The sequence below is a fragment of the Arachis duranensis genome, chromosome 6 (assembly GCF_000817695.3).
Source record: "Arachis duranensis cultivar V14167 chromosome 6, aradu.V14167.gnm2.J7QH, whole genome shotgun sequence".
Classification (NCBI taxonomy): domain Eukaryota; kingdom Viridiplantae; phylum Streptophyta; class Magnoliopsida; order Fabales; family Fabaceae; genus Arachis; species Arachis duranensis.
This window is the reverse complement of record NC_029777.3, coordinates 71,740,403-71,750,770: the sequence shown is the minus strand read 5'-3', so window position 1 is coordinate 71,750,770 and position 10,368 is coordinate 71,740,403. Positions and strand designations below refer to the sequence as shown.

At 35.1% G+C, this 10,368-nt stretch overlaps 1 long non-coding RNA gene across 3 annotated transcripts in view; it reads left to right on the top strand.

The window, feature by feature from the left end:
• The first annotated feature begins 2,600 nt into the window (after positions 1 to 2,600).
• Positions 2,601 to 10,368, top strand: part of LOC110273201 (uncharacterized) — a 13,023-nt gene continuing 5,255 nt past the window's right edge. For 2 of the 3 annotated variants that reach the window (XR_008010717.1, XR_008010716.1), the window contains exons 1-4: positions 2,601 to 2,747; positions 2,868 to 2,913; positions 3,447 to 3,593; positions 3,806 to 3,877. This is a non-coding gene — a long non-coding RNA (uncharacterized LOC110273201). The remainder of the gene's footprint in view (positions 2,748 to 2,867; positions 2,914 to 3,446; positions 3,594 to 3,805; positions 3,878 to 10,368) is intronic. The other variant, XR_002364640.2, reaches the window with a different exon arrangement.

Genomic DNA, 10,368 nt, shown 5'->3' with positions numbered 1-10,368 from the left:
CTTCAAGTTTGATAAAAAATTTAAAAATACTTCTAAGTTTTATTTTATTTCAATTTTGTCCCAAAAGATTTCGATTTGCATCAAATATATCCCTGATAACTAATTTTTAAAAAAATTTAAGACCAATTCAACAACAATTTCATAAAAACAATTTTCGATACAAGTAAATTAAGTATAATCTTTATGCATTATTGTTAGATTAGTTTTAAATTTTTTGAAAATTTAGCCATTAAAAATATATTTGATGCAAATTGTATACTTCTGAGACAAAATTAAAAAAAATAAAATTTAAAAATATTTTTAAATTTTTTGCCAAACTTTAGAAACAAAAAATGTATTTCATCCTAAAAAATATTATAGGCGACTTTAATTTTTAACAAAATTTTAAATATAAAAAACATTATTTTACCTTTTTTTTAAAATATCAAGATTTACTATGTCAAATTACCAATAAAATGAGTAGAGTTACATATATTGTCCATTATTTTTCCCGTGGCAGATTTATAAACTTTGGAACAAGCAACAAGATGATGACGGTGATTTTAATAAGTGTTTATGATGTATGGATATTGACACACATACGAGATATAATATTATATGGGATATGTCGATATGCAAATTTTAAAATTTTATAAGACACACGGATACATATACATATACATATAAAATATAAAGTATTTTTTAGATAAATCGTAATCATATTTTAATATTTTATTGATATTAAAATATAAATTAATTCTTTTAATTATTTTTAATGTTTTATTTAATTATATCAAGTATTTAAAATTGGTATTTAAGTGTGTCTAAATGTATCTGAAAAAAATTTATTTTTTATTAAGACACGGTTAGACACGTATATTAGATGAATGTTAATAAGTATGGTGTCTGAAATATATTCAACACGCAGATACGATAACTTAACGAAATATCCGTAATTCATATAATAGTGCAATCTCGTTTTCTCATGCTCACTTAATTTGTAAATTGTTTAATATGTTTTGCCAATTAATCTACCTGTAATATTCGATGTGCGAAATATAATACGACAAAGATTATATATATATATATATATATATATATTTATACTACTTGTATAATTGGCGTGGCTCACTAAGCCACGCGTCACTCTCACGTTAATTTGGAATAAAAAATGAAAAAGGAGTAACTTAAGCACGTTTCATTCTCGCTTTCATCTTCTTTCTCCATTCTCTATCTTTTATTTGACGCTGTCTCTCCTCTCTATATCTCTCTCAAAAACCCTAATCCCCTCATTCCCTTCCTTCTCTCCTCGATTGGCTATTATCTCCTGGTTTGGATCATTTTCGTCGGTGTGGTGACCTTAATCCTTCCCTCTCCTCTGTGTGACACTCTCTTTCACTCTCATTTTCTCACTTTCTCTCTCATGGTGTTGCTCTCACTCTCAAACCCAGTTCTCTGCTTCTCTATCCTTTTTTGTATTCTACCATCCATTGCTTTTGCTTGAGATACACACTTTTTCCTTCTCTCTCGATGTTTTTCTCACTCTGAAACTCTAGCCCTTCAACCTCATTTTCCTCCCTTCAGTTCGGGTTTCTCTTCAAATCTGGCTATTCTCTCAATGTTGCTCTGCGATATCTCTCTCTAGGAACATTATTGATCTCAATGGACGGATGCTGTAAACGGCTGCATTGACACCGACAGTATTTATAAAGAGGAAGAAACAATTTCTTTAATTGCTCAAAATGCCAGTATATGCCCAGCGAAATCAGGATCTGGTCCAATCAAAGAGGGGGGAGGGGGCTGGCGACGGAAGCCCTAAAGACAAACGTTACCGAGTTTCATCGCTGTTTTCTGCCGCCAATGACCCCTCAGAACAGTGTCTGGAGGCAATGCGGAGGCCACGGCGGGAACCATTATGGTGAGTTCACGACTGAAATGGTAAATCTCGGATAAGGGGCTGGAAAAGTGGGCCGAACACAACAGAAGTCCTTTAATTCCAAATGTTCGCTCACCAGAACAGGTTAGATATCGGATGCTTCGTCATCGTGTTTTTTAGGATTTCTTTAGTTTTGTTTCAAATAAATGTTAATTACTATTATGTATACTGTGATCTGTTGGTATATAAAAACATATAAGATATTAATTGAGTTTTTTGGAATAAAAAATAAAGAATAAGGCTTGGTTTCCTTGATCTTCCGTATAATCACATTCTCTCTCTCTCTTTGAAACCCTAATGTCTTAAAGTTCTCTCTATCCATCCCAAATGCAGCAGCGGCAGAATGAGCAGAGAAAGAGGGCGATGAAGACTCACAGCCGAGATGGGCTACAATGGGGCGGAGGACAGATCGAGACTTCTCCTCCAGAGCAAGATCTGAGAGAAGAGGAGGCAGACAACGAGAAGCGAACTTCAGGAGCAGAGGCGAACAGGGCTTTCACAGTGGAGAAAAAGCTCTCATGCCAATGTCAAAGATGGTTACTACGGTATGTGTTTCTTCTACTGCTGCTCGGTCATCGTTCTCTTTTCACTATGTTCTTCTTATTTAGAAGGCTCAACTAATTTGGATATAACTATTTAGCTTTCTTTTTTACTGACCATCGTCGATTTTAGATGCACTAAATCATGCTGCTATAATCGACGAGGAAGCAGCTTGGTAGCAAGGTTGTGATGCCGGAAAGCTAATCGGTGGAGAGATTCACCATTGGAGATGGAAGAGAAGAATGGTGGTAGATATCTTGCCATTGAAGATGTTATCGACTATGAGGCAAAGGTAAATTTTTTAATTTCAAAATTAGAAAATATTATTTTTTCCCTAATCTTCTGTTTTTCTTTCAAAACGTTTGTTTCCTTTCTTTTAGTTTGTTTCATGTGTGTGTGTATTTGGATTTAGGTCAGATCAAAGCAGGAGCTCCTTGCAGAGGCAAGCCACTAGAAAAGTACATCTAGAACTTTTTCTTACTTCTTATGCTGATGGAATATAGTGCACTATTATTTCTTCACCTAAAATCTTATTTTGATTTGTTTAAGATAATTTGCTTCATTTTATCTTTTTGTTTTAATTTAATTATTGTTTTTGTTGCTGAGAACGTTGCATATGGTTATGTTGTTTGCTTGCTTTATTGGTTTGTTAAACTATAGACTGCAGATTTAGCATCATATAGTTATGTTACTTAGCTTCCTTATAATTGTGGTTAATGGGTTATATTGTGCCCTACTTATTGATGGAGGGAAAGAACTTTTAAGATTTTCAATTAAAAGATAAAATAACTTCTCAATTTATGGGAAAAAGATGCTCTTTTTATTCTTTGTTCTGCGTTTTCTGTCTGCATGGTCGTTTTCTTTGTTGAAGAGATTGCTTTTGTGTCAAGTTCATTACTTTTATTGATCCAACAATGTGTGAGCTTCTTTTTCAATTCTTTGAACATTAATACATGGAAATTTAATTTTTATCATTCTACAATTTCTATAGATTGCAAATACTCATATGTGGCATATTCAAGGTCTTACACTATGTGAACAACATCTGATTTCAACAGATATGATGAGTAAGCAATACTCTTTGGTGAATCTGTGAGAACATGCAAATAAAAAATAATTTGAGTCCAAGGCATTTGATGTAAGTATTTCTGCTACCTTTTAATTGCTTTATTGATTTAGTTTTACTATTCGAAAATCTTAAGCTAAGCAAATGAATTCAATCATATAAAAGAAACAATGCAGCAACATTTTTTAATATAAAAAAGTGTTATTATTCTTACTCTTTTGTTACTACTTTCTATAAATTAGCATTCAATCTAAACACATGGTTATTACTTGATTATATTTCAGTTATATAAATAATACTCACCAAATAAAGGAATGCTGAAAAATTTTATGAATGAAGCTCATGAGAAATTGAAGGTTTGTTCATTTGCTTTTGTTTTGATTTCGTCATTCATAAGTATCTTTGTAAGGGGATAAGTTATATTGATTAGTGTAATTTGAACTTACTATTATTAATTCATATGTTTCTTTGCTAATCTTTTTTATTTAATTTTTTCATTCTGTTTGAATTTAATTTTTTATTCTTTTTTTTTCTATTTTTCTCATGTGTTTAAAGTATTTTTTATATAAAATTTATTTGATTTCTTTGCTTAGAAGATTCTCCAGGCTATTTCTTGCATGTATGTTAGTAGTAATTATTTAATAACCCTTCTTGATGTCCAAAATCAAAGAATTTAGGTAATTTATACATTATCTTCTGTAAATTTTGATTCTAACTGGTTTAGTGTTCTTTGGCCATTAAATTTACAGTCTTTTACTTTTTTTAATCTGAGATGAAATTTATTTTATTACTTTGCTTTTTGGTCTCTCTAGCCAAAAGGAACAATAGGGGGAGTTGGATGAATTTTTGTAGTTTCAAAGCCTGAGATCTGATGATTAGGATTTTTGATGGTTTAGAATTTCACAAATAAATTCTCGTTGCAAGTATAGTTCCTAAACCAAACAATAATCTTCTCATACAAAAAGTTGTTTGTCACTAAAACAAACCCCTAAATTTATAAACCGAAGTATTGGAACCTCGGGTCGTTCTCCCTAGGAATTACAATAAAGTATCTTGTTATTGGTTGTGAGTTATTTTGGGGTTTTGATAAGAGGCATAAAAGATAAATGGCAAGAAAGTAAACTAACAACTATAAAAGGCTCTTGGTAAGGTGTGAAAATTAGAAGTCCTATCCTAGTTATCCTTCTCAATTGTGATGAGAATTGTTCATTGCTACCACTTAGTTAACCCTTACTAAATAAAGGAAAGTCAAGTGGATGAATTGACTTGAGCCACAAGTCCTAGCCAACTCCCAAGGAAAGACTAGCTTTAGTGCACTCCAAACCAATTAGCAATCTCTCCAATTACCAATCAACAAAGGAATTAGATAACTCAAGAGTCACTAATTACTCTACCTAGGCCAAGAGGAACAAAATCTATACTATATCTAGAAGAGGCATTTCAACAAACACATAGAAGGCAATAAAAGTAAACAACATAAATTGCAAGAATTAAAGAGAGATCTAACTATAAGGGCAAGAGATCAACAATAGAAAAGCAAAGAAGAACAATTATTATGAATTACCTCTTATTTAATTGAAGAAAAATGGAAGGAACAATAGTAGATCTACAACAAAGCATAAGAACAACATAAAGGAAATTGGAACAAAAGAATGGAAGAATGGTGAATGTAACAACAAAGAATTGAGAGGTAGAAGTAGAAGAAAGCAAAGATTAAAACCTAGATCTAAGAACTAAACCTAATCCTAATCCTAATTCTAGAGAGAAGTGAGAGCTTCTTTCTCTAGAAACTACTTCTAAAACTAATCCTAATGAGTGTGAATGAACTCATCTCCCCTTGCTCTTCAATCCTTGGCTTTAAATAGCAGTTTAGGCACCAAAGTTGGTTGGAATTGGGCCCCACAACCCTTGAGAATTCGCTGGTCACGTTTTCATTAAGAAATCATAAACCAGCACTGACGCGTACGCGCACAGCACGCGTACGCGTCCATGGGGTAATTCGCAAGGTGCGCGCAAGCGCCAGGTGCGCGCGCGCGTCCATGGGCAAGTTCAACTTCTTTGACTTTTCATGATTTCTCCACTTTGCATGCTTTCCCTCTTCACTCCTTTGATCCATTCCTAGCCTTCTGAAATCACTAACAAACATATCAAGGCATCTAATGGAATCAAGGAGAATTAGATTTAGCTATTTTAAGTCCTAAAAAGCATGTTTTCACATCTAAGCACAAATAAGGAGACAATCACAAAACTATGCTAATTCAATGGATAAATGAGGGTGAAAGGTATTAAAATCTCTTAAAATCAATGCAAGATAAACCGTCAAAACGGGGTTTATCAACCTCCCCACACTTAAACCAAGCATGTCCTCATGCTTAAACCAAGAATGAAGTAAAGGGTATGACATTTATTCAATGGAACTAACTAAATGCAATCTACCTATATGCAACTATCTAATTGAATGCAATTGCTTGGTCAAAATAAATCAATTCCCAAGAAGCATATATGCACAAGGGCTAAGGACTAGCAAGTCTAATCCACAATTGAATTGAGCTATTAAATATTTTTACAAACTTGCATGAAAGGAGATGATCATAGGTGGAGACATGTAATTGGGCATCAAACCCTCACCGGTAGTGTTTGCACTCTATTCGCTCAAGTGTTTAGGGTTGATTCTCTCAATTCTCTCCTAATCATGCTTTCCAAGATTTGTTTTTCTTCTAACAATCAACATATATTTCATGCATACATACAAGTATCATGAGGTCTTTTCTTTAGGTTGTAATGGGGCTAGGGTCAAGGTAGGATGCATATTTGGTTAAGTGGACTTGATATTTGAATCTTTGATAAGCTTAAACTTCCCACCTAACCTATGACATCCTATACAATTAAGTTCTAACCTAACTACCCATTTTTTACTTTTTCACATACTCATGTATTTCCTTTTTCTCATTTCACAACACTTATGCATTGATCTTATTGAGCTTCGCTTTGGGGCATTTTGTCCCCTTTTTATTATTTTTCTTCTTTTTCTTTCTTTTTCTATTTTTTTCCTTTTTTTCCTTTTCCATATTGTTTTTTCTTTTCTTTTTCTTTTTCTCATTTTCCTTTTTTTTTTATATATACAAGAACATCAATGCATAAGGTTTTACATTTGATCAATATATGAGTATGTACCAAATTCCCAATATTTACACTAATAATACAAAACTACCCTTTTATTCACCCAATGTTCGAAGGTTCCCACACTTGAATGATACTCACACACACTAGCCTAAGCTAATCAAAGATCCAAATAAGGACATTTATTGTTTTCCGCTTTAAGGCTTGTAATGTGATAAAATTAAGAACAAGTGGGTTAATCGTAGGCTCAAATATGGCTAACAAAAGAAGATAAAAGGTAGGCTATATGGGCGAGTGAGCTAATGAAATGATGGCCTCAATCATATAAATGCATGTATACATAAAATAATGGACATAAAGAATCAAACAAATCAAAGATTACAATTATAGAAAGAGAATAATGCACACAAGAAGGAAAATAAGTGGTTATAAGATGTAACCACACCATTAGGCTCAAAACTCACTTGCTTGTGTTCTTAGCTCAAAAACATGATCCACAAGTTTTATGAAAAGTTTTTACTCAAATCAATTGGTGCCCTATAGATAGAATTCTTGAAAATTTTTCATTATTTTGACTAAGCTTATTGTGTATATATATGCAAAAATTAAGAAAATGCAAGTAAAAATCCTAAAATCTTAAAATGAAATGCAAAAGTGTTGGGATTAGAATTTTGTCACCCAAAATCACCGACCGGTCGGACGACCTCCCCACACTTAAAAGTTTGCACCGTCCTCGGTGCACTCAAAGATGAGCAAGGGGGTACGGCGACTCTCCGAATTGCTGCGTGTTCTTTCTTCTGCTTCCATGTTTGCTTGTGGTGCATTGTTCATGAAAAAACAAAAATATAACACCATAAGATGAGAAGATGTAAAAACAAGGAAGCATACTTTGTTGGAGTGAGGTAAATCACTAGAATTGAGTGAGTGAATTAGTGTGACATTAATGACAAATAAGTGTGTGAATTCTAAATTACGCGGCTTGGAACACACATTAGCATAAAAGTTATGTCACAAAAGAAGCATGCACTTCACTTATCCTAGTGTGCTTGGGATGCTTTAAGTAAGATTGTAAGGTAAAACAAGCATTAAAGAAGCATGAAAGCATTCAAGTCAAAGCTTATGGATGCACATAGTCATGAACACAATGCATTAAGGTAAATGCATAACATCCATCAAGAGGTTGCCTAATTAAGGAAAAGGATTCAAATCACATGATGGCTAGCTACAACATGCAATTCAAAAGAGTTATAAGCTCGAAGGCAATTCTCATCACTTGGTATTTTTCAAAAGGTAAGCATGAAAAACTCAAAACCAAGTAGCAAAATATAACCTCAATCATAAAATCCAACAAAGGTTATCTAAAAACATTAATGCTAAATTAGCATTTAGGCAATAAGGAGGCAGCAATGCATAGTAAACAAAGTCAATAATCCAACACTTATAATAAAAAAAGGAGAAAATAAAATGAAAACTAACTAAAACTAACTAATCGACTAACCAACTAACTAATTAACTAACTAAAATAAATGGTTATCCATGGTGTTTGGAAGTGTTGGATGAGGGATAGGAGAAAGGAGAAGGAAAGAAATAGAGAGAGGAGAAGAAAAGAAATGTGGTGAAGGAAGAAAATCCGCGCGTACGCGCGCATGCCTCGCGCGCGCGGATGGTGGTGTAATGGATTCCACGCGTACACGTACAGAGTGCGTCCGCGTCGATGGCTTATTCCGAGAGTGGCGCGTACGCGTCATGTGTGCGAGCGCGCAAATAGGTTTGTGCCAAAGGCCCAATTTCCGCACAGTGCAGGCCTAACTCTCGGGTCAAGGTATGGAAGGTGGAACTTCTCAATCCACGCGTACGCGTGCATGGCGCGCTCGCGTGGATGGTCCAAAACGCTTGATGCACGTGTACGCACGCAGTGCGCGTACGCGTGGATGGTGCTCTGTTTTTCAAAATTTTTTTTTGCGATGTTTTTTGCACCAATCCAAGCATTCCAAACCTCCAAACAGCTACCAAAATACCATAAAACCTTATTTAACATACTAAACTACCAATTAGACTCAACTAACTAAAAAAAATATGAAATCAACTAGATTCTACACTATTTACAAAAGAGAAAATGAAAAGATGTTACCATGGTGGGGTGTCTCCCACCTAGCACTTTTATTTATTATCCTTAAGTTGGACTTATGGGGAGCTCCTCATCAAGGTGGCTTGTGCTTGTACTCATCTTGGAACTCCCACCAATGCTTGGTTCTCCGTTGTGCCCAAAGATTTCTTATGGATTGAGCCAAGTCTTGATGGAGTTCTTCACAAGCTTGGGGCTCCCAAATTTGATCCTCTTCTTGTAATCCGGGATCCCACACTTTGTTTTCACACCCGTCTTGAGGTTGATCATCATTATTAGTCCATCCGGGTGGTGAGTAAGGTGAATTCTCTATATAGTGGCCAACAATCCTCCTAGACCCATCTAATTGAGCACTATTCCCACCTTTGTATTCAACTTTTGAAGTACCAACCAAAATGAGCCTTGACTTGCAACGCCAACCATGAAACATCCTTCGCTTAAGCTTCATCCCACAAAGCATCCTAAGTTGACCATCCGTTTCGAGCAAGCCATACTCAAGTGGGACAATAAAGCTAATAGAAATGAATTTCACCCACTCAAATGAAGGAGTAGATGACAACCTAGGCAAAGATGCTTCCAACGATCTTGACAAAGCGTATTCCACTCTCATCCTTCTATTTCTAAGGACTTCCACCTCTTCACAAGATTTCTTAACCTCAATCCTTTGTTCAAAAATTTTATCTAAACCTTTTCCTTTACTCAAATCATAATAGGGAGGGTGAGAAAAATTTACCTCCTCAACGCTTTCAAATCCAACCGGAGAAGGTTCTTCAAGTTCAAAGGATTCTCCACCACTAAGACTTGATGCTTGCTCTTCATCACCAAGGAGACTCAATTCTTTCTCTATCCCATCCAAGCCTTCATATGGAATATGCCTTGGAAGGTGTGCACTTTCCTCCCTAGCATCAATTTCAATCATCTTGGAGGGATTTTCTTCAACTCTATGTTCCCATGGAGGCTCCGCATCTCCTAAGTCTTCTACCACTTCTTCCGTGTCTTCAACAATTAAGGCTTCCTCCAATTGTGCCAATACAAAGCAACTTTTCTCATTTCCCACCGGAGTTTCCAATCTCTCCTTCATGCTATGTTCTTCATTCGATTCTCCACATGTAGCCATGGGATTTCCTTGAGTGTTCAAGCATTTGGAGGCTAATTGATTTGTTACCGCATCCAAAGCGGCCATGAAATTTTGCACATCCCTTTTCATCTCTTCTTGCCCTTGAACAAAAACACCAAGGGTTTAATCCATTAGAGATTGGGGTGGGTGGAAGGGTTCATCAAATTGGGGGAAGGGTTCATAATAGGAAGGTAGCTCTTCTTGGTAGAATTGTGGTGGTTCAATGTTTTCCATTCTTTCTACTTGTTGCACAACACACTCCATGGTTGCTTGAAATTGATCCAATGCTTCCTTGAGATGATCCCTTGACTCTTGATCCGCTTGGATATCATGATAGGGATCATATGGCTCTTGGTTCAATGGATACGAGTATTCTTCCATGGGAGGTTGTGGTGGAAAGTAGAATTCGTTTTGTGGTTGAAAATTTTCATTTATTGGAGGTGGTTCATCTTGGTAATAATATGGAGGGGGTGGCTCTTGAAAAT